Source organism: Hesperophylax consimilis, chromosome 3 (genome assembly GCF_061612785.1).
Source record: "Hesperophylax consimilis isolate HC1 chromosome 3, BYU_Hcon_1.0, whole genome shotgun sequence".
Taxonomy (NCBI): domain Eukaryota; kingdom Metazoa; phylum Arthropoda; class Insecta; order Trichoptera; family Limnephilidae; genus Hesperophylax; species Hesperophylax consimilis.
In genome coordinates, this window is record NC_142838.1 from 22,336,352 (window position 1) to 22,362,330 (window position 25,979).

General features: G+C 32.5%; 1 protein-coding gene across 1 annotated transcript in view; it reads right to left on the bottom strand.

Moving 5' to 3' along the window:
* LOC149425129 (uncharacterized) overlaps nt 1-25,979 on the bottom strand; it is a 397,457-nt gene that overhangs the window by 240,478 nt on the left and 131,000 nt on the right. The gene's annotated exons all lie outside the window — the stretch shown is intronic.

Below are 25,979 nucleotides of genomic sequence, written 5' to 3' on the forward strand. Positions count from 1 at the left end.
AATTAATTGATTTGCACTTGTGTGGTCACTGTAAAATATTCAACTGCGTTACACCGTGTGTTCGGCTGAAGTAATTGTATTACCGAACCTTGTTGCCTTCAGAGAGTAGCCGTAAGCGAGTTCCAGTTACAGTAGCATAATGTACCTACTACATACCTACATAATATTGTATATTTACTCGTACAATATTATTGTATATTTACAATATTATGTATAATATTCAGTATTGTGTAGGATGGTCGAGAATACCAAGAGAGCGATGCTGAAAGCGCCTCGGGTAGCTAATATCAATTTGCGATCGGGTATCAATGTCCTGATAATTAATTAGGCGTTTGGGACATGACTTGGTTACCACACTGTAGCTAGTTACAGTTATATTGGAATGTTATTAAGGTCATTGATGTTTGTAGTCCTGCTTGAACCAAAATACACAAGGGCTTTACTAATAATCGTGGTTTTAATTTTACATAATTTATAAACTTACATTATTGGTAAGATGATCTTGGATAGTGTAATTGTAAATACGTGTGACTCGGAATGGGAGGTTTAGGGATCAATTTCTGCCTGAGTGTAAGATTATAATATTTCTAGATTTATTTACTACCTGACGATGTCGAATTGAAAAAATTACAGTAGGAATTTGGTTTCTTGTCTTATTTTGAGAGATAACTGAATAGTGAATAGAAATTCGCATAGCCGGTTTGCTCGCGAGCTTTCAAGCGGCCAACGGCGGCCAACGAAGTTTCAGAACGTAGTACCTTTAATAATGGTTGCGATTTTTTACCCGCAGATACTGGTAGAGCCATCTTCCGATTTCCACTAAAAGCTTAAACCCTAGACTCAAACCTTATATTATTACATCCTTCAAACTGATACGGTGTGAGTCTTTTCTTATAGATTTCCTCCTTTGACATCAGAGATAGAGTGTAATAATACGGAATAAGAGTGCTAAAAATTGCGTTTTCATTTACTGATGGTACATACTTATAAATTAATTACACAAGTACAATATGTAAAAATATGGTTGAATGGTAAATTACTATGCGATTTAATCGTGATGTGAAATCGGTTAGATTTTTAATAAAGCAATTCCTATTTCAAACCTCAATAGTTTATAGAACAGCGTGGTATTTTATGATGTCAGACATAAATAATCCACCCACGTCTCACTTCATTCGGATAAGCTCTACACCTGATGATAGACAAAAAATAGCTGCGTCTCACAACAGCTTAATTTCAAGACAGAAAAGTGTGTAATTACTATGAAAATAATTTCAGTACGTTATATAAAAATAAGATAAGCCGGATAATTTCGTTGCAAACCGAGATATTTAGTTTATATAAAATAAATAAAAACGTTATACATTTCAAATATTATTAAAATAATATAATTTCGGTTGTGCCATGAGTACGTACGTAACACTTTGATATTTTTTACATTAGTTCCACACAGTAATGTCATCTTGGGGATGCTGTGTGAAGAGTATTTTTAGGGAAAGGAAGAAGAGGAAGTTCTGGGAAGGAAAATGTATGAGGGGTAGGCATCTGGGGTTCAACGTGTCTATGATTGACGGGCGTATGAATACATCACTCCCACTGTGGTGCAAGGCGATTGGTCGAGAGAGAGTCCGGCTGGAGAGGTCAATAGTCAAGAGGTCTCCCTCAACCAGTCTCTCCCAATCCGACCCGCCATGCAGTGGGTGGGCAAACGTATTTGCCGCCAAGCCATAGACAAAACTAGCCCGATTAACCTTGGTACCCCTGCTAAGTTACTAAACGTAGCAAATCACTTGGGGTGGCTTATGTCAAGAGTAATTATTATCCAATAAATGGTTCCCGGGGCGGCCGTACTTGCCTCCCAAATTGAAAATTCAAAGATAAATAATTCTTATTACTTTCTGTACATATATATAATGAATTTATGGCGCCATTCTCAAAATAGTTCTTGGTGTATTGCTCATTTACATGCCTTTGATAGGGTAAAATATAAATTTTATTTTTAGCCTTTATTTTCATTTTTATTTCAGCTTTTCAAATCCTACATTTTCACGGGTCAGCGCTAGTATACTAGCCTAGTATGTGTGATAAAAATAATTGTCTTGTAAATAGTACATTATAGGTAGTTGGGCAATGTATCGCTTCTCCGAATGTAAAAAAAAACTCATACTTTAGGTCGATCATTGAAACGTCACATTCATACATGCGCCAAAACCTTACATAAATACAAGCACCAAACGTTACATTCAGAGATGCGCCAAACGAAATCATATTGTTTGATAATTAAGATAACTGACGTTCAATTATTAGTCAATGAATTACTATCCCGTTGCTATCCCGTTAATATCAAGTTGATTGGACTCCCTTGGTACTGCAGCGGCCCCGCGGCAGCTTGCACTTCTCAGTGGAGGGTGGCGTACAGGGTATGCATATTTAAGACCACAATACAATCCGAAAAAATTCCCAATTAGCGTGTGCAGATTGCGTTCGTTTGTTTGGGCTAGGTTTATAATTAAGTGCTCAAACCAACTGGGTTTATCATGCAACAAACAAACCACGATTATGTAAATGCATGAACGGTTAAATTAATCATGAAATTGTGGTTTGGTGGCATAAATTACATAATACACTCATATTTGCAAAAATAAAATCTGACGTCTAACTTTGTATTGCAAAACGGTGCTTTACCGAAAACCAGTGCAATGCATTTTCTCATATTTTTAATGTTTTAACATGATTAAGCTTTAAGGAAATAGCTCTCTCTGGAAAAAATCCTATTTTCAGATTTTTTACTCGAAAACAAGTAGTGATTTTTATAAAGCACGAACCAACCATACTAACAAATTATGGATTACGATATCTGAGTGCGAAAAATACATTCCTTTACAGCGATTCCCATTATTCTATATAAAATACATTATTTCACAGCAATTCCTATTATTTTCTATAAAATACATTCGTTCACAGCAATTCCAATACTATTATTTCCTATAAAATATACTCCTTCACGGCTATTTCCATTATATTATTCCCTATAAAATCATTCCTTCACAGCGATTTCCATTACAATATTCCCTTTAAAATACATTCCTTCAAAGCAATTACCATTCTAATATTCCCTATAAAATACATTCCTACACAGCAATTCCCATTCGTTTATTCACAATAACTTTCATTGTTTTGCAGCAATTCCCATTCTACTATAATTATTTTTATACTCATAAAGATTTTAGTCACTTTCATAGTTTATAGTTCAGAAAAGCACACATGAAAACCGGTGTTTGTTGATTTTGATCGATTTAGTTATCTATGGCAACATGATGTCAAACTTGTCAGTAAATTTGAAAGATCTTATTTTAATCAAAATAAAAATAAAATAAATTAAACTTAACAATGTTTTTATAAATTCTGAAAGTGTCATTTTTTTCGGCGTTCAAATCCAAGAGAAAATGTAAAAAAATATTATTTGAAATATTTTTACACGATCTTATTTTCTTTTATTATTAATTTCTTTCCGGATGCATTAATGGTTTCACATGGTGACCAAATTACAGCAAACGCCAAAGCAAAACAATTTTAAAATAAATAATATAACTTTATTTAAACCACTATTTTACTAACGCCGATCGGTTTCGGAACATCAATTCCTCCTTCAGTGAAATATATTATAGTAACTTAAGAAACACGAAACTTTAATTTGGATTTGAGAACAAAATGCCCAAACAAACTGAGTAATTGTTTTTTTATCAAAAGTTTTGGAAAATATCTGGTACTGTGCTATTTTATTTATTTGTGTTTTAAATTATTTTATATGGGCCATTAAGGAATAAAAAAAATTATGTGAGGCAATTTGTGTATTTTTGGGGGTTAACTGTAATTACAAAAGAAATAGTCAAGTATTCTCCACTGTGTTCTAATTTTTTTTAATTTGCCTTTGACAAATTTAAAATATTTCCAACGTAAGTCGATCGTTTGTAATTTAAACTTACGCCTATAAAAATTCATTTTTATTTTAGATTTCATCATGTTTCTATAGAAAATAGAGTAATTTAAAAAAATGATCATCATTAAATCAATTAATTTCCAAATTTGGTTCTAAAATCATGAAAATGGAATTCTTTATTGGAAGTCTTTATTTTATAATTTTAAAACACAAATAAATAAAGTAGTAAGTACTAGATTATTTGCTATACTTTTGTTAAAGAAAATAACTTTTTAGTTTAGTTTGGCATTTTGGCCTCAATTCCAAATGTATGCTTTCGGTGAAAAACGACACGCCGTCGTTCCTCTTAACATTAATAATATTAAAAAAAATTATGGGTGATCATAAATTAGGTATTGAAGTGGGGGTGGAGGCTTGGCTAGGAATTATTGAAGAACAGGTTGATCAAACTGAACGCGCTGTGAATGAGAAAATAATATCTAAGATGGGGCTGTAATACGGTTTTTTGTTTGTTTTTATACTGTTGTTTAAAAAATATTGTAATGTTTCAATCAATGATTGAGGATAGCCGCAAAGTGATTCACGCTACATTTAATGGTACAAAATAATTTTCTTTATTACAAAAATGAAAGATTCTCATCCATAACTATTTAATCATTGTTTTTATCGTTCATCAAATATGCAATGAAACGAGACATGCCTCGCCATAGATAAAACCAGAAATATTCTATATTATAGTGAATGTCTCATTTGAGGAAATGAAAATTTTTGTAATTGGCTATAATTATGCAAAAGAGCATTCACTATTCATGTGGCTAATTTATAACATTCTTTTTTTCTTTTGATGACAAAACTAAACTCTTTTTTTATATTTCCTGATTGATCAGATTCATGATGATTAACATTAATGGTTTATGGAGTATGTACAATCACGAGTACAAACACTGTAACTCGCGAATATAAAATATCATCAGTTTTTTTCTCATTTCTTTACTTAGTAGCACTAAGTACTACTACTTGATTGATTTTTTTTTCTATATGCGTTATTTTATTTTATTTTTCTTTTAAATTATTTTATATTGATATATTGTTTGAAAATATTTATAATTTACTTTATATACTATGCAATTGACCACCACAACATGGGCATGTGCCTAGAGGTCGAAAAATTCTCAGTGACTGTAATAAACAATGCAATGAAGAAAGATATTTTTAATCTTTGAGTTCCAAGATAACTGTTATAAAAATATGAAAAACATATTTAAAGTATAATTACAGGCGAAATATCCTTCTATGCATCATGGAAAGGGACATTCGAAGGGAAATTGATACATTGCATTAAATTACATAAATTTTGGATTTCCTCTTGTGTAGTAAGTACCTAGATAGGTTCAGATGCTCAATTACGTTTTCCGAAGTCAATTTCCCATGAATTGCAATACTTGATCAATTTGTTCGATTCTGGAAGAATGATACTTTCAGGTATAAAATTGCTTTCGTGCTGTTTATAATAGTAAGTTTGACTGTTTGAGGAAACTTAAATGTGCAGTCGAATCTTTCATCGTTTCTGTGAATATTCAAGATACAAATATGGAATTAAAAATATTGATTCTATCTTTTTTTTATTTTTTTTATTATTTATTGAGTTAGTTTATACATTTGAATATAAACTAATATAAACAAGATCATATTTCATTTTGTAATTTTACATATTTTTACAATAAATATAACATTTCTTTTTAAATACATTCATTCTTCCTTCATTCTTCAGACTTTCAGGCATTTCATCATACATTTTTAGTCCTTTGTACATTAGGCAGTTCTGTGATTTTGTTTTTTTCATATGTGGCAATCTAATCCTATTTACATTTCTGGTTTCGTAATTATGAACATCTCTATTAAAAACAATTTCATCCTTAAAATATTTTGGCATTTGGTTGTTCATGATTTTATGTACAAAAATTAACACATTATATAATAGTCTCTTTTTTATAGAAATCCAATTTAGCTGTTCTCTCATTTGATCTATGCTTGCGTATTTTCCTTTTCCTAGTATACATCTCATAGCTCTATTCTGTATAACATCTAGCTTGTTCAAGTTTCCTTCATTGGCCAAATATAACATAGTAGAGCAATAATCTAAATGTGGAGCAACTATAGTTTTATAAATCAGCTCTGTAGTGTTTCCATTTAGTTTATTTCTTAATCTTCTAAGAAAATTGACTTTTTTAGATACCTTCTTTAGCACATATTCAAAATTTGCTGCGAAAGTTAGTTTTGAATCTAGTATCACACCTAGGTACTTAATTTCATTTACTTTTTCAATTTTTTCGTCATTAATTGTCAATTTTAACTCTGTGTTATGCGTTTTGTTGCCTATTTCCATATATTTTGTTTTGTTGACATTCAGTTTTAATTTGTTTAATTTCAGCCATTTCGCTATATTTTGAAGGTCTTCATTTAATTTATTGATTGCATCTGTGTACTCTTCACATGAAATATAGATTAATGTATCGTCTGCAAATAATCTAATTTTGCAATGTTTTATGGTTTTAATTATATCATTAATGTAAATAATGAATAGAATTGGACCTAATACCGACCCTTGTGGAACACCGAGGTTGTTTTCTATCGGTTCTGATTCTGAGCTTTCCACTTTTGTTACCTGTTTTCTTTCATGGAGATATTCTTTGAAAAGATTTAGAGCTACTTCAGAAAGACCTATATCTTCTAATTTTTCCAAAAGTTTTTTCCTTTCTATCGTTTCAAATGCTCTTTTAAAATCTAAGAATGCTGCAATGGTGATTTTTTTATTATCTGTTTCTTTCTTCCATGTATCAATCACAATGTTTATTGCAGCTTCACAAGAGTTATTATTACGGAATCCTGATTGTTCGTCACATAATATATGATGTTTTTCCAAATACTCAACGAGTTGTTTCTTTATTACAATTTCTAGTACCTGTTCGTATTTTGGTAACATATTTATAGGTCTAAATTCTTCACATTTTCTGGTATTAACAACTTTCGGAATCGGGATCACAATAGATGTTTTCCATGTGTTTGGAAATTTTCCACTTCTTAACGATTCATTTATTATGTTCAGTAGATGAGGTCCTATCACTGGCATTGCATCCCTTAAAACTGTAAAACTTATTCCATCTGGACTCTCTTTTGATTTGGTGCTGTTTAGAATCTGTAAAAGATATGTTTCATCAATCTCTTTAAACACAAGTTTTTCTCGGTTTAGGGGAACATTTCTCACGCGGTTGTCTTCCTTCAGTATTGGTATACTCTGATGTAATTCCGTTATGCTGTTTACAAAATATTTGTTGAAGCAGTTCTGTATGCTACCCTGTATCTGATGTGGAAATTCAATGTCATGTTTCAATCTGCCCGAAGCCAGTACGACCAATTGGGTTAAGTTTGAAGCTGAAGAAAATGGAGAGGGAAAATAAATGGAAATGAATGTGAGATAGACATAGAACGAAAATAAAAAATAATAATGTTTACTTTCTCATTTGGCCGTCTGCACATATTTTTTCACAAAAGGTAAAAAATTGATGTTATTCTTAGAGTGGTATAATTTATGGATGTATACGGATAAACGATACAAATACCAGTGTCGTGTTTAGAAAAAAAAAAATTTGCATAATAATTTTTCATTTCAATTCGGGAGAAGGGATACCAATAAGAATACCGCCGCCCCGGGAACCATTTATTGGATAACAAACACCTCTACCATAGGTAGCCCAAAGTGGTTCGTTGCGTTTGATGACAAACGTGGGTGCCCGGGCTCATTGGTGAGGTTTTCCTAGGTCTTCGCAATGGATACATTTGCTCGATTACTGCGTGGGGGAGCCACATCAGGAGAGACTGGTTGATTTTGACTTCTCCAGCAGAACTCTCTCGACCCAATCGCCTTGCACTGCAGTGGGAGGGATGAATCTATACGTCCATCATTCCTGGATCCATTGACTTCCAGATTCCTTCTCTTCCATCATACCATTTCCTTCCCTGAACCTCCTCTTCTTCTTTTCCTTGAAAATAACATTTACACATGATATTGACCCTGAGGGTAAACAATTGTTCTCAGGGCCTCCTGTGTGAGCTACTATTAAAAAACGCAGTTTTGATACGCATGAACTTTCTAACTATAAATATGATTCACAAACTTTCTAGTATGCGATGAAAACAAGTGAGATGTATTTCTTGAGGACAGCTGTCCATATTTTAAAATTCGTTAAACTTAAAAACTAAATTACTTTTAAGGCCAACCCAGTTTAATAAAGCTCTCGGATATATTCCGCAATTCGCAAGTTTAAGAGTGTTGCGCTATTTATTTCCAGCTGAAGAAATCTCATTTCTCGCCTCATTTTGTTCTGACCCCCAAACTTTAGGCGAAACACCCAAACTTCTCAGGGCTTTTTTGGAACGAATAAATTTTAGTTGCAAAAGCACTTCGGCTCGTAAATCCGACACGTTATTGAATAATACGGTATCACCAGCAGAATTATGCGGAATGCTGTTAAGTTGGTATCATTAATTGTGCTTTTATTTACGAATTACACTGTGTTTCGATTAATGGATCACTTATTAACATATTGATGGGAATGTATTTTATAATTGATTGATGAACACGTTTTTATTCAAACATCATCGTTATATACTTTTGTTTGATTTAATTTGTAGCTGAAAGGTATTTTTACAAGAGGGGCAGTAAAAAGTTCAAACAGATATTATTATAACAACTACTGCATGGAGTAAAGAATAGCACAAGAAGTGCCTTGTGAGCTTGTTTCGTGATCAAAATATAAGTCCAATAATTCTAATTTCACATTTCCACACAAAACTGTCATTTAACCATGAATAATAAATTAACGGGATGGCGATATACAATTTCAGGAAAGCGTAAGAGAGACAAACCGCGTGCTAAATAGTCTAGAACCAAAAGGTACTATGTCAGTGACACTTTTTTTCGTTAAAATTTGTATGGAAATCACTTGTAGTTAACTTCTTTACTCTACGCACTACAGGCACTAAATATATTCTGAATATTTACTAAGTAATGCTGCAAATGCAAACACCCATGGGTAAAAACCAACCTCTCTCGTGTAGTGGTATCGTAAAAACTACCGTAAATAATTTAATAAATTTTCTCGACCGGAAGTGCAAATACTCTTTATTTAATAGTGTCCTCTGGCGCACATATCTGAGATTTACTATCGAGAACGCTATGGAGAACCAGAATTACTACTGCAAGGTTTTTCAATTATCATTAATGTTTATATATTATTAATGTGTGTATAGTATTAATGTTTGTATGTTATTTATGTGTGTATATTATTTATGTTTGTATATTATTAACGTTTGTATATTATTAATGTTTGTATATTATTTATGTGTGTATATTATTTATGTTTGTATATTATTAACGTTTGTATATTATTAATGTTTGTATATTATTAATTTTTATATATTATTAATGTTTGTATATTATTAATGTTTGTCAATTATTTAGATAGACCATACGCCAACAGATCCATTTCAATAAATGCACAACTCTTAACTCCGTGGCGTTAAATCCCCAAATTACAGTAGTTATCACTCCAGTGGAACTTAAGTAGAAACTGAACTATGTGTGGGATTACCAGAAACAATATATTAACTCCCAAGGATCCGGGTCACAGGAACTGTGTAGTGTGTAAGTCCCCTTAATCTGTTTCCGGAATGAATCCGCAATCCGGACCTTATCACTTCCCCTAACCACTCTGACCTACTTTCTCCTAAATTAAATAGTTAGGTATCTACTCAAAGAGTTGAAGGCACTTTTGATTGAATGTTTTTGTAACCCGAAAGGTAAAGAATTTTTTTAAAACGAGTAAATAAGTAATTTTGCGTAAAATGATTTCATTAAAATCTGGAACAATTTTTAAAAACGAAAACTACGTTCAATATTTTCCGTAGTTTAGGTTTATAGGTAGGTTTTTTTTCATCGCTTTTAATGAGGACTTAAAAAGTGATTTTAAGGTCGGATTGTTTCACAAAATTTGAACAATTCATCAAATTTCAAAGTTCATTTTAAAGTGTTGTGAAGGTTTTATTCAAGCTCTTCCATCATTTCAGTTTTGTGAAGCAACTAGCCAATAATTATATAGTAACAGAACTTGAATAGAACTTTTACAGAAATTCAAAATCAACTTTGAAATTTGAGGAATTGTTCAAATTCTGCCAAACAACCCGTTCTTAATATCACTTTTTAAAGGTCTGTTGAATTGTCAATGTTTTGAATTGTCATTTTGTTGAATTTTCATTGTGTTGAATTTTCATTGTGTTGAGATCTTCTCTCTCATCATTCTCTATCTCTTCTTCTCTAACTATTCTTCTCTCTCATTCTATCATGGAACCTACGATAAAATTTGCATGAGATGAATCAAAATTCATAAAGTAAATCAGTATTATTTGATTGTTGTTTGAAGCAGTAAATGCTGTATTTATCAAAATAGTAGGTCTATTTATAAACGTCATTTATTTATCAAAACGTGGAGTTTTGAAAAGCCTATTTATATACAAAATGTAACTAGACGCCTAGATTTGTCATTTTTTACAATGTTCATAATGGTTAGATCTCGGGCGAGTCCTTATATTATCTAATTATCTATCTTTATATATATGAGAATAAATGTTTGTTTGTTTGTCTCATATAGACTCAAAAACGTTTTCAAAGTTTGTTCTTATTAGTGTCGGGAATGTTTAGAGAGTGTTTTAGAAGAAGTCGGGGACGCCCGTGGAAGATTAAACACATTATCTCTGCATTGGAATGAGATACGTTGTCAAAATGATGTAGTTTTTTTAACAGTAACAATACGGTATATAGTAGTGTTTACGGTATACGGTAGAAAGAGTTGAGGACACCCGAAGAAGACATGAATCAAATAATTATTTTTGATAAAATGAGCAATGAAACCAATACTTATGACAATATAATAATGTTATTTCCATATTAAAAATGCCCTCAGTTTTCAGGTACATTAGAATTGACAAACCTCAACATTTTACTTCAAACCATTCATAACCCCGAGCAACCCCTAATACACGTTAGCTAGTTATAAAAAAAAACTTTTGAATTATATTACATCCGTGTTAAAATAGAACAGAGACAAAATGAAATATCATTAAATAATAGGTTAGTTTAGATTAAGTTGAGTGGGGTTAGGTTTGTTATTTTTTTCACTTTTTCTTTCTGCTTTGCCATGGAACCGTTGAAATCAAAGTAGAAACTTTGTTATACAAAGTATTTTCTAGTCTAATCTGATCCCTTTATGAAATAGATTTATTTATAGACTAGTATTTACGAGAAGTAGTCAAAAAGTTTACCAGAAATAATGGCGAGTACGTGAAAGTTTACGGACTGCGGTCTGCGGTCTGGTGTTATAAAGAAAGCGGGATGCGGAAATTTAACCACCCTTAACTTTCAAACACTCTTGGGTCTGCGGGGATGAGAACGGGGTAGTTGTCGCTGGCGTTATAGATCGCACTTTTATACATTGACTGCAATTTTTTGATTCTCGCTGTATAAATTTTAAATATTACTTCATGTGGGCAGTGCGAAAAATGGCAGCTACCAGGAAGGTTTTTAATCCTAGATTCATAACCTTATCTAAGAGGAACATTTTTCATAAACATTCATCTCAAAGACGACTAAATTTAAGAGACGAGTGTTAGGGTACTTGTAAATAAAATAAATAAATTAAGTATGGCACTCTTTAATATGTTTAATTAGGTAACAAAAAAAATAATAAACGAGTTAAAATTAAATTTTATCGGTACATTCCACACACATGAGGCCGCGATGGTCCATGCACATATACTTTTTGCATTGCTTGCATTGGAACCTTGTCATATGCCGTTTTTTATAACCACAAACCTTTTTTTGAGTACCACTTAAAGGTGATTTTGGTTTTTAAAGGTGATTTAAAATGATTTTGTTTTCATTAAAACTTAACGAACTTTGTTGGAAAAATGGAATAGTTATGGCATTAAATCTAAGGTTCGGGGGTTCTAAACCCATCGAAAGGCATCTAAGAGTGTAAATACTTTTATATGAGTACCTTCCATCCCAGCGTTAGTATGAATATAATAGCAGAGTAGATGGCATTTATGAGGTAAGAGGGGAATGCCTGTTGGTTTTAAAACTAGTTCGAAAATCTTCTTTTAAACTTTCGATATTATCGGTGTGCACAAATACATTCAAACGTACCCCCTTCAAAAATATTTGCTTTATGTAAATATTGTTTTTAAATATGTTGTTATTACCGTTTTTTATGCTATATTTTCTTGCCAAATATGAATAACAAGGTTCTTTGAAAAATTCTCTTTCTCTTCTATTTTGAGTTTTTGTAACATTTTTTACTCTACAGGGGGCGATTTGAAATTCTCTGGTAGCAGACGAATGTTCAAACCACTACTGTTGTGGCGTACATTGCTCTACAACCAGGGATTAACTGTCTGTAGTTTTACATAAATTATAAAATTATGATAAAAAATATTTTGTCTTTAATTGATTTTGTGTATTTCGTAAATATTTGTATGTTTGGTTGTGATTCACTGGGTTCATCACCTTCTAATACCCCGAAAACCTTTTTTAAATCAACCGAAATGTAATCGAAAATAATCTTTTATTCAATTTAAATTTTTACGTTTGTTTTTATTGGGGTAGTCACAAGTTTTCAAACTGTAAGGATTACACGACGTACCACCACACCAAGAAAACTAATGCAAGGTGTAAAAAGTTGTGGATTGAGTCATTCTCTAAAATTCTTTTTAAAGTTTAGGTACGGCAAGGGCTTAAGTGCGTCAAGCAAAATCATATGCAATTTCTTCTTTTCCCTTGAAGAAGTGGGTCGTAACAAATGCAAATAAATAAATTTAATGGAAAAATTATGTCGGTCGGAGTACGAGCTATTAATGTCACGGTAGATAAATATGAGTAAGTACCTACTTTAAATTTACTTTGCAGATTAAAGGTAACGTGATATGTTTTAAGGATTCCCAAACGATGTCACAATGTTTTCTAAATGCAAATTCTAAATTATAAATTCGTCGTTCTTACATTGAAATAGTGTTTTTTTTGTTGTAAATGCTAAGAAAATTGCTTATAATACAAAAACATAGAAGTGTATAGGTAAAACTTCGAGGAACTTGAAATCATGATGATGGGCTCTCATGGCTTGGCCTACTTTAGCATATCGCACGCAATGCTTTCCCATTGAGAATGTATGACGGCCCGAGAATATAGCGCGCTTACAGCGTAGTCTGTCATGGGCATAAATGAGCATCAGTGTCATTATTTTGATGTTAATAATGATTTATATAAACTGAAAATTTTGTGATTAGAGAAACTTTAAAGAAGAATTTAAATATTATCATAATCCAGAAAACTTATTGAATGTCAAATTTGTTTCCATTGTTCCCCCCCCCCCCCACTGACCGTTCCTTCGCGAAATTCGTCTATCTTCTCTTACTAGTATATAAATCTGTCTACTAGTTGAGATTTATTAATATCTGTAGCGGAATAAGAACCAATAAACTTGAATGTACTCGAATATCATAACCTTGCAGGAATGAATCACAACGCTGGTAGATACAGTACAAAAGAGTTATAGTTATTTCTACCCATCAAAACGAACATGTTTTACCGGGCACGCGGAAGTTAATTTATTTATTTCTTAAATGTCGTTCTTTCAGTTAAATTTCAAATTCAATGCAATAGCCAACTAATGATTTTTTTTTTATATTGAGCTGCTTAAAAATATAATTTTTTGGAAATATTGACTTTTTCGATCCGAAATTTTATTATCTCTGCCAGAAATATATTTCACATAGCTCCCGAGGCATGTGACCCTTTTAACTCAACGCTGCATCTATAAATTAAATTATTCGAACCAACGTTTTTATGGCCTGATTACAGGCCCGCTAAATGAAGAGCACTGGAATCATTATCGTACAGAGCAAGGTCCCGCAGGAACAAAGGACGGCCTTTGATCGCGAGCCCCGATTTAATACAGCTGACGGGGAAATTCGGATATTTCGGGAAAATTTTCGTTTGAGGTAATTTGTGATTCTATGTCTTGCCGATAGAGGCGCTATTTTATAAAAAAAAACATTTCAAAGGGTTATAACTCACATACTGTAGGGTTATCAAGTTGTGAACCTGTGAGGTTTTTTTTTTGCAGCAATGGCTTTGTTTCTATGGGTATAATTAATTGGCTACAGTTTTGTTAAAGTCGTTTTTTACCACGGAAACCCATTTTCTCCATACGTTTTTGTTGCAATGGAAGCGTACTTTAGAACGGATATTTCAAACTATAAAATAAGCTGACGAGAAAAATGACACAATTATAAAATATTTTTAAATCATTTTATAATTGTTTCAAAGCCAAATTTTTGATATCGGGTTTCAAAATGTTGTAATTAAAATTATTAAAATTCCTGTGCATACTTAAATTATTAACCAAATTATTTTCAGGTTCACTGATTTTAACAAACTTTCATTTTATTACTCTCTGGTATTATATTTAACAATGCCAGAGAGTAATATTATGAGTTTACATTAATAATAAATTTGTTAAAATCAGTGATCCGCCACTGGTTAGTAATATATATTCATATATGAATGTATGCTATAAGTATAAGTAAGCGTGAAATATAACACAACCATTTGATCTTACTCAAGATTAATAATAATTGAATTACATAAAGCAGTAAATTCATTTGTGCTAGACTCTGGTAAGCAAGTTCGGATGCAAATAAAAATCATAATAATTATTTATTTGAGTTTTTATAAAATACTGTGCATTTTTTTTAAATATTGTGATTAGATTATACTTTTAGTACTGATTTGGTGACAAATCACCATTCCCAATACAATCATTGTTTGCTTGAAGAAGCTTCAGCTAAGGACTGCATTCCCCAACAAAGTGTATTGTCTTACATGCGTTTGAATATCCTGTCTGGAGTCGAGAACTATGGCATGCCTACTAGGGCGGAGTGAAAAAACTTTTTTTCAAATTTCGTGTTTCCTATATTACCAATGGGTGCCTTGGTAGTACCCTATAAAGTACACAAAATATCATCAAATTCCAACTTCATCTTCAGGTGGCGCACTGACCCTAAAGTTCTACAAAAAATGGTGTTTTTTCAGATTTTGTTAGTAAACAAGCACATCATCTAATCCAGCTTAAACGTCACAAAATGTATTTTAGTTTTAGCCATCTAACTTACTCCTCTTCCCCCCACCCTTTGACACTATTTTGCGTAACAACAGCTGCAGTCAATCAGTAATTAACAGACATTAGCACGTTCGTTGGAACAGCTGCAAAAACTTGATTGTGATTTCTTTGTAATATGCCTAAAACATTAAAAAATTCAATGTGTTCTATGTTTGGTGGCCCAGAAAAATTAAAAGACAATGTGTTGCCAACTTATTCGGATGAAATAAAGTATTATTTGTGGATTAGAAATGACTTGCAGTGGTTATCAAATGGAAAAGATCCTTCTGTGAAAGATATATGTGAAATAATTGCAATTGATCTAATTACGTTGTGGAATAAAGCATCTATTCCTATTGTAACTGAACGTCAAATTGTGACTAAACTAACCCGGTATTATCACAAGTATAAATGCTTGAAATGTCGAGTACCTAAAAAGAAAACTGAATTTTATGAAGATGCAACAAAAAAACTCTTTGATATTGCTGTTTGCAAGTGCATTTGTGTCGATTTTTGTAAATGTTTAGTGAAAATACCCAAGAAGGAGCTTAGAATTCCTGCGAGATCAGAGAAGTGGCCGCAAAATGTATATCGGCTCATAAGATATAGTGGCATCCAAGGCTTTGGAGCGTAGGCAATTACGACTGATGAGGCAAAATAAATTACTTAAAAATCAGACTGTTGAGAAACCTCTGAGCCCCTCACCAGAGACTTCAGAGACCTCGGATGATAGTGTAAGATTATCAGACAGCAATCAAGATCCAGACATACTTTTTCCGACATACTCCACGCCATCCACATCGAAATCACAAACAAATCAGATGAGGCATCGATTAAAAAATCTTGCCACTGCCTGTGACAGGACTGGTGTCTCCGACAGATCAGCATCGACCATCGCCAGTGCAGTTCTTCAAGATATTGGTTTTATTTGTAAACAAGATTTCTCAAAAGTAATAGATAGAAGTAAATTACGACGCGAGCGCCGAAAAGTTCGAGAAGAGTTGCAAAGAAGGCAGATTTCGAGCTTCGGGAGTTCTGACGGTAAAATAAGTTGGTTATATTTTGATGGTCGGAAAGACAAGACCATTGTGCAGGAAAAACATGATAATAAGTACCACAGGAGAACCATTACTGAAGAACATATTTTTTTGCTCTCCAAGCCAGATTCTCAGTACATTGGCCACGTCGCGCCTCCCTCTGGAACCGCTAATTCTATTAAGGATTCAATTGTAGAATTTTTAAATTTGCACTTCGAAGATTTATCAACCATTGTAGCCATTGGATGCGATGGAACGGCTGTAAACACGGGTTTCAAGAATGGAGCAATCGCATTGATTGAAAGACATTTAAATAGACCATTACACTGGTTTATATGTTTGTTGCATGCCAACGAATTACCACTGGGTCATCTTTTTAATACTTTGGATGGCAGTACTTCAGGTCCCAATACGTTCGATGGAGTCATTGGCAAGATTTTACAGCACTGTGAAGACCTTTCTGTGGTGAAAATTGATAAAATTACGACAGTCTTACGCGATATCGAAAATTCTAAGCAATGATCAAAAATATCTGTATGAAATTTGTCAAGCTGTAACACAAGGCAGCGTAAAAACTGATTTGGCTAATAAGCAACCAGGAAAGCTGGCACACTCTCGTTGGCTAACCTGTGCAAATAGAATATTGAGACTATATGTAGCAACAAAGTTTCCAACTCATAGTCTGGTTGAGATTGTTATGTTTGTGATAAAAGTGTATGCGCCAATATGGTTCACCATAAAAACAAAACCTTCATGTAAAGATTGTCCGAAACTTGTCCCTAGTATGATAAAAAGATGCTCCTATTTAAAAAATGAGCTGAAAACAATTGTTTTTCGAATAATCGAGCGGAACTCTTTCTTCGCTCATTCTGAAAATATTTTATTAGCGATGCTACAAGACGAAAGACAGCATATAAAAGAATTAGCAGTAAGAAGAATTTTTAAAGTCCGACAAAATGCAAAGGAGAAAAAAGTAAGGACATTCTTGATTCCAAAACTAAACTTCGAAGCCAACGATTATTATGATTTGATAAACTGGAAGACAGAAAAAATATTCTAGCCACCATTCAAAAAAAATACGGTGACAGTGAATTATGGGACAAAATTATGAGCGAACATATAAATATCCGGATTGAAAATTTTCCCTGTTCCACACAGGCTGTGGAAAGAGGTGTGAAGCTGGTCACTGAAGCTAGCTTGGCTGTTTGCGGAAGTACAGCACGCGATGGATATATTCAAGCAAGAATAAAATCGAGAAAAGAAATGCCGAAATTCGAGACAAAATTACACTTTTCCTCTGGAATTCAGGGAGCTACCCCATACGCATATGACACGACTGAAGGCTGAAATGATCAAAAAATATATATATTAGTAATTTTCCTTATATTTTAATGCAAATAATAAAGTTAATTATGATAATAATTTTGTTTTAAAATTTTTAAAAATTTCTAGAATCGATCATTTTTTCAAAATTTCAGGTCCTCTGCGCCACCTGAAGATCATATGTAAAAAAAAAATAAAAAATATTTTTCAACAGCTATTTATCTACAGCAACATTAAATGATATAGGGTTTTTGAAATTCTAAGAAAAATTTTTTTCGACCTCTTTCACTCCGGGCTAATGCCTACCTCAAAAACCAAAACATATTTTGAGGCTGAAGGGCTTAGGGAAGGTAGGGAAATTAGGAAGGTTGAGAAGTAAAATCAAAGCTTAAAAATGCTAAAATCTCAGCGGAAGTTAAGTTAATCTTATAAAAGTTAGACGCCGTGGTGACAGCTTATTAAAGAATGTTAATTGTCCCTAGTTGATAATACCAAGGAGAAATATTTTACAAGATTGCTCGAAGAAACATTACTCAAGTTGGAACACTCATTTTTCACAAATTCTAGGTAACAGCTGGATATTTTCAAATTATTTTCACCATTGATTTCTTAAAAACTTTTTAAAGACAGCTCAGACAGCCAAAAAGTGGTTCGCGATCCATAAATCTATTTAAAATAATATTCCTACTTTTCTAATAATGTTCTGAATGTTGTGACGACGCATTCCCCTTACTTTCGACATAAACACTGACCTCCTACTAAAACAGTTGATAAACCAAATTTTAAATTACAAAATATTAGCTTAAAGACAACATAAAGTTTAATAAATAAGATGCCGTGAGGTTCAGCCAACGAGTAAAAAGTGTTTCTTCGAATAAAAAAAAACAGCAGGAGTATCATTTCACAGTTTAGTGAAAGATTAGGAAAACATTCCTGTCAAACATTTTTCAAATTATTTGATCGTTTGGTCATCTTTTTTCGTGCGATATTTAAGTTTACTGTTAGTTAATATTGTAATCACCGAGGAGCTTATCCTTTATGACAACAAAACTGACAAAAATGTTATATTTCACCAATTAAATGGGCAGCCGTTGTACAAATATTTGCAGGGAACAATAAAAATGCGGTTAGGCCGGGAGCTAATATATCTTTGTTAAACAATTTATTTTTAATTATACCAATGATATTATTTAATGAAACACCATGATCTTTACATTCATAGAAATATTCGTTAAGCACCATTCAATGATTTATCATAAACCGGCAATTAGTATTTAGAAAAAGGGTAAGCTAAAATAAAGGAATTTATTTTCTTTTCTTTGTTTCACTTTAAGAATGGGATAATATTTTAATCTGTTTTGTTTAGTATCTTCATTTTTATAGATAAAATCAATTACAGCCTAATTTGTTTACAATCAGTTCAATTAAAGCTTTTTGAATCACTGGTCTTTGATGAAATCTACCCCAAATTAATAAAATTTATTGATAAAAATAAAAAGGTTTTATCGAAGATAGATTAACCGCAACTAACTTAATAATATTTCAAAAGATCTAGTACGATCAAATACAGACTTTTCGAAGGCATTCCACAAAGTATCCCATAAACTCTTAATCCAAAAACGACATGCCCTATGAATAAGAGATAATATGCTGAAATAGTAAACTAGTTATTTATCCAATCGTAAACTGTTCGTTAAAATAAAATCGTAATTATCAAAAGCTTTCTGTGCTACTAGTGGCTTACCGCTTGGTCCGGTTTTATTCCTAATTTTTATCAACGATATAACAAATTACTTCGAAGATGCCGAAGTGATACTCTTTGCTGATGACATCAAGCTATACAAAAAAAAATAATGATAAAAATCGTTTGTCAAATACTGCAGTCAAATATAAGCAAGTTTAAAGATTGGTGCATATAAAATACTCTATTCTTAAATGTAGAAAAATCAAAACCTTGAATTGTACCAAAACAAATCTGTTTTATTTAATTATTCAATTAACAATAAAAGTATGAAAACACTAGGCTTCAAATTAAAAACGACCAATAAGTTTAATTCCGTACAAGCCATAAAACTGTTATACGTGTTTCTATTCAGAAGCATAATCGAATACAAGTCAGTAGTTTGGTCTCTCTCTTACAAAATTCATATTAATAACATTGAGCGAATACAAAAAAATATTCTACTTTTCATAAATTTTAATTTAAATATATCCCGCTAGAATACATATATATATATATATATATATATTTTCGTAGAAAGCAATCACTTTGTGGTTTAACATTTTAATGAAATAAAAAAAATATTTTTTTTTTGTTTAAAACCACGAATTTTTATTAATTTTAAGACCGACCGGTTTCGCTACACTCGAGCATCATCAGGGTACAAAATTAAACTGAATTTCAATCAGTTTAATTTTGTACCCTGATTTGACCTGAAAAATTCGTGGTTTTAAACAAAACAAAAAAAATTGTTTTTATTTCACATACATTATACTTTCCTATTAAATACTCTAAAAGATCATACATTAGAAGACACAAGAAAAATAAATAATTTAACTTTCTTACTTAAAATACTTAAATCTAAATTAAACTGTTCCAAACTTCTCAAAGTTATAAACTTTAACATACCCACTAGAACAACAAGATTCGATATTCTATTTGACCGTAGAGGTGTGCAGAAGCGCAACTACATTTCTAATCCTCAAATCCAGAAGTTTCACACTATGGGAAACCAATACTAGGTGATATTGATATCTTCTATGTTGACTTGGTGAATTTCGTGGATCATATTAATAACCTATTCCAACCCTATTCTTGAACCTTAGGTTGTTTCTTTGTTACCCCATCTGTTTAAAAAAATACTCGGTATGAAAAATTATGTATCTAAATTTTAAAAATTGATGATTATTATGATTTTCTTGACAGAGTCCAAGGTTTGCAAGAAAAATATTATCGTTAAATACAGAATTGTTTTTTTTTTTTTTTTTTTTTATATTTACTCCACACAGGAGGCCCTGAAGAAAATAATTTCCCTCAGGGCCTATGTCATCTTTGGGGATGCTGTGTGGAGGGTCTTTTTGTGGAGAGGAAGGAGTGAACATGGGTCTTGAAGAGTCCCATGTTGTAGGAGGGAGGAAACACAGAGGCCGGCAGTTCGTTCCACAGCCGAGCTGTTGAACTTAAGAACGAATCGTAGAAGCGACCCGTTCTCATGTGACAAGTGTCAACTGTGTACAAATGTTGGGCGCGCGTTTGGCGTGTATCCCGACTACGCACCGGTGCCGAAGGGATCAATGACGCTAGTTCTTCAGAGCATCTTCCATTGTAATACCGATAGAACAAGGACAGCATACCTACCTGACGCCTGTGCTCTAAAGATTGCAGTCCGTTTGTTAAGATTGGGGAATCTATCAAACGGACCGCCCGTTTCTGCACAGAGTCAAAGGTTTTTTTCAGGTATTTTGGGGCTCCAGACCAGAGATGGCTGCCAAATTCGACAGTAGGGCGCACTTGCGATTTGTACAGGGTGAGCAGTTGTGTACTATTAAAGTATCTGCGGGCCCTGTACAGTACGCCCAGCTTCTGAGAGGCCAACTTTACTCTAGCTTCGATGGAGCCCCCGTACCTGAGCTGGTCACTTATAGTTACACCAAGCATATCAATGGAAGGCCTGTTAGGAAGATTGCTTCCGTTGAAGGAGACTAGATTATCATTTGGATCCCTTTTAGACGTAATCAGACAGGATTGGGTCTTTGAAACATTAAATTCGACGAGATTATTTTTACCCCAGGAGGAAATACTCTCGAGATAACCGTCCATTCTCTGCTTCAAAGCCCTCCGAGCCGTTGGAGTTTGTGTGCCCTTTGGGGGCTTGTCAAACAAAAAGCTATCATGAACTGTACTGTCATCCGCGTAACAATGAATCGGTGCACATGTCAAAAGGTCATTGATGTGCAACAAAAACAAAGTCGTACAAACAAAAATGCATTTTATTCAAATCGAGTGGGTTACGACAAGTAAGGAATAATTGTTGTTTCTCCCAAATGTCGATAAAATGTCAAGTCACTGAAGAATAACATTGGAAACGGTTAAGCATTGCCGCCATCTTGGCAGCCATTTTTGTGCTGTCGTTTGGACAGATTTTTTTATTGGTATACCAAGTTCTCTCTAAGGGTATTTTATTTAGTCAATGGTCGGTGGCCGAGTTGACATCGCGTTTGGGTGCGACACCCAGTCGTAGTGTGTTCAATTCCTCGGCTGGCTAAGTCCTCCATCACAACACAAGCAAAATTTTCAGCTTACTGTAGTGGTACTAGAAGATTTTCAAATATTGTCAGGTTATTCGTATCCTGGGAATGTTTGACTTTCTTTAAAAAAAAATTAATTATAAAAATAATTTTACTGAAAAATCTGGCTGTGGTTATAAAAATGTTGTGAAAAAAATCATTTTCATACGAAATTTTTATTTAACGGCTTTCGTAACTAAGTTGTTTATTTATAATTTACTGGACAATTTTTATATCGCCGCTTTTGCGAGATATCACCTCAGGGGCACTATTGTTGTTTTTAATTCGAGAAATAATGCGTTGCATAGTATTATATTAGATTGTTAGGTACATAAGATTAGCGCTGCAAGTCGTGGTATTTTGAATTAAGTTTATCAAACCTTACAATATTGACATGCCGTGATTAGGAAAATTATTTTTTTTTAAATCTAAACAAAACTTTTAAAAGGAATCAAGCTCACCTTCAAACGAACCTGGTTTTTTTAAAACACACTTAAAGTCAATTCTAAAAATATTCATAAAAACGGGATTCTTTCATTAAGCCCCGGATTTGCATAGAAAAGAGTGCCGGGTGGAGTTTATTCAAAAACCACCAACAAGGGAAATGAATTCAAAAAATATTTTAATCACGTAACTTTTTGTTCCGAGAGATCATTAGACTTGAGTAGCCAGAAGTTAGTTTACTGAGGTACATGTGACGTCAATTTAATATAAGTACTTTCACACAAACTATTATAGATAATGCAGAACTTCATTTATAACACTTCTGGTGTGTCGTTTCTCAGCGATGGTGAACCTTTTTCCTAAAATGATTCAAAATATATTACAAATTAAATTTATTACTATTCCAAGTTATATATACTCGTATGTTATTAATCTAACTACTTCGATTGAAAACAAATATTTAAACATGTACCAACTAAGCTCAGAAGCACATTTATTATATTTCAAATGCTTTTTCTTTTTTCCCTAAAACATTTCAATATAATAATTTTATCACAGTTTCCATTTTGATCCGCTAGATGCCTCCAAGTGATCGTTACTATGCCATGTTTGGAAAATTCTGATTTGTAGCTAACTATCGACTAAATTACCACAATATTATTACGGGTTTTTTATATTTTTGTATTGATCTTTATTTTTATTTATTTTCCTGTAAATAACTTTCACGTACTTCATCCAGTGTAACATCATTTTTGTCACATATTTGTTTATGAGTTCGATAAAATTTTAGTAATGTGGGTATTTATCTGTTGTTCGTGTGTAGGTAGGTAGATGTAAGAAAGATTTGGGATGCGAGCGATTAGTTTTTTTTTGTCCCAATTGCTCCCAACCGTCTGAAGCCAGTGAGATTATGGCATCCCTAAATTTCGAGGCTGAAGGTAATAAGAGAGGGGAAATGAGATGGGGAAGAGAAAGTTAGGTAAATACCTGGCTATTCAGATCTGGTCACCAAACACGGCCAAAGCCATTTCAAGCAACGTTTCAATTCTGAATACTGATAGTATCTTCTACTCTGGATCGTGCCGCGAAATATATAATATATTATTTTTAATGAATAATTCATTTATTCAATAATTTATTTTTAATGAATTAAAAAGTGATAGGAATAAATAAAATAAATAAATTAAGTTGTTAAGCGCCCTTTAGGTGAGTTTGTCCCGAAAACAGCTTCTATACAAGTAACCCAATCATTATTATTTTGTCAATTCATTCGTTATAGGCAAAGATATTAAATATCTTTGGTTATAGGCCTCCAGTCCGTTTTAAACAGGAAAACTAATAATTTGACCAGATTTTTAGTAAATTAACAATATTTCTTTTTTTCAGTAAGTATTCTCCGTGTTCATCTCAGGCTGATTATACCTAAATAAAATCGAAGTTTTGTATTCTTCTGATTTCTTCTCCAAAACTGGGCGGATTTTAAAGGTTTTGTTCACTAATTATATAAGAAGAAAACATTTAATGTCTGCGCGTTTTGTTTTTTTTTAATACACCGTTGAATTTGCATATCAACCTCAGTTGAGTCAATTTTAAGGATTTTTGGAGGGTCGTAACACCTGTAAGAAGTAACGCCAATAAAAAACTAATTTTAATATAGATATATATACCATAGGTTGATATCTATAGTAAATGTAACAATTGTTTACACTGGCGTGAAAATCCAGAAAGGAAATAAGGGAACACGAGTTATTCTCAATTTGGGAGCTATTAATGAAATTAACAGCTTAGAACTTGTTTTTTTGGTATTAATTATATGTCTTGGATTTTCATTTTATTTCTTTTTATATAATTAAATCGTTGTATTTTTAACCAGGTGTCTAAAAATGTAACATTTTTCAACTTTTTTCAGACATTCCAAACATTATTAATTCTTCTCCATCAATATTAATTTAAATTTAACAATTCATAATTTTCTTCAATTACTTGGCAATGAAATATATTTACTGTACTTTCCTGTCACCTATCTTAGTCACACTTAGTAAGGTATATGATGTAAAACATACAATTGAATTATATAGATAAATACTTATGGTAACTTCTAATAAAGTTAATCTATTTTTGTATGAAAATGTAAGAATCGTATTTCATGAAACGCCGATTTATCGGCATTGAAAAAAAAGTCTAATGGACAAAACACAAAAAAAAACTGTTAACGGATATTTTTGTATAATTGTTGGTTGTCGCGACCCTCGTAAATCTTAGTTTACTTATTCATATGTTTGGAGAGTTGATGATGGCTTAGTTGGAATGTTGAGAGATTTTCAGCCGTTCAATAGCATCCAGTATCGCATCGCGAAGCATAGATGTGCCCCGGGGAACTAGTGGAGTTGAGAGTAGGCATTCTCCAACAATGTGCTGCGTAATTTTGCCGTTCCACATCCACACAATGCAACGTCCTTATCATACGCATCATATATGATGTACGCACTGCAAAAGTTAATGCACCGTATGTGGTTTGATGTTGCCTAGGCTTTCCGAGATAAATAGATAATCCAGGCAATTTTATAGCAGACTCGACTGTTTTTTATTTACATTGCATACTTTATTATGATTTTTAATTGGATAACAAATGTGAATTGACTTTCGAAAATCTGTAATAAAGATTTTGAAAATCTGTAATAAAATCATTTCTTTTGTTTCGTGAAAAAAGAAAAGTCACTATGTAAAATAAGCCTGAAAACTTTAATATGTGTCTTTATTTATTTTAAAAGGTAAAACAATTTGTTTAATTAATCTTTGATTATTTGGACCGAAAAGGAAGCTCGTGTGACCTACAGTTTTTTTTATTTAACGTGTATGACTATACAAAGGCCAATAAAGGACACTTCTGTTAAAAATAAGTACATCAATTACAAATTTATCAAAAATATTAAATTGATAAGTGCTGCGGTTTTAAAAATACTAAAAAGCCTACGAAATCCCTCTTAAATTAAAAAAAGAACTATCATTTATTGAAAACGGTTTATTAATTGATGAGGAAACGGTTTGCTCCGTATTGCATTCAAATAAAGTATTGCTTAGGAGAAGTTAATCACTACACCACTGAATTTGTCCCCAATACATATAAGGAATACACATAAAGGAATATAAGGAATTTGAGTCCATTTTTTTAAAGTTTGTTTTCACGGTTCAAATTAATTCTCTAACTACTCTAGTGATCGCGTCAACAACTGGAATATGAGATGAGTGATTAATTGGTTTTCGAGTTGGAAACTTCTTTCCCTCATTTAAAAAAAAAACATTCCACTGAATTTTAATACGGAGACATATAAACTAATTATAATGCTATTTTACCAATGAATTCACCTGTGTTTTGCCGTTTATCCGATATTATAAAAACGTAAACGCGTGAATTCTACGAGTACAAAATGGCATATTATGGCGTGCGATCATTCATAACGTTTTACAAACCAAAAAGTGGTTCTAAGTTTGAATATTTTTAAGCCCGCCAAAACGATCTTAAGAGTGGGAGAGTGCGTGACGTCATCCGTGCGCTGGACGTCATGTAGTTAGTGCATTTTGTATGGATTTTTTTTATCTTCAGTAAGGAATTTCAGTACATTTTTTATCGATCTTTACCGTCGAACTAAATTAGGGGTATTTTTTTAATTTAAAAAT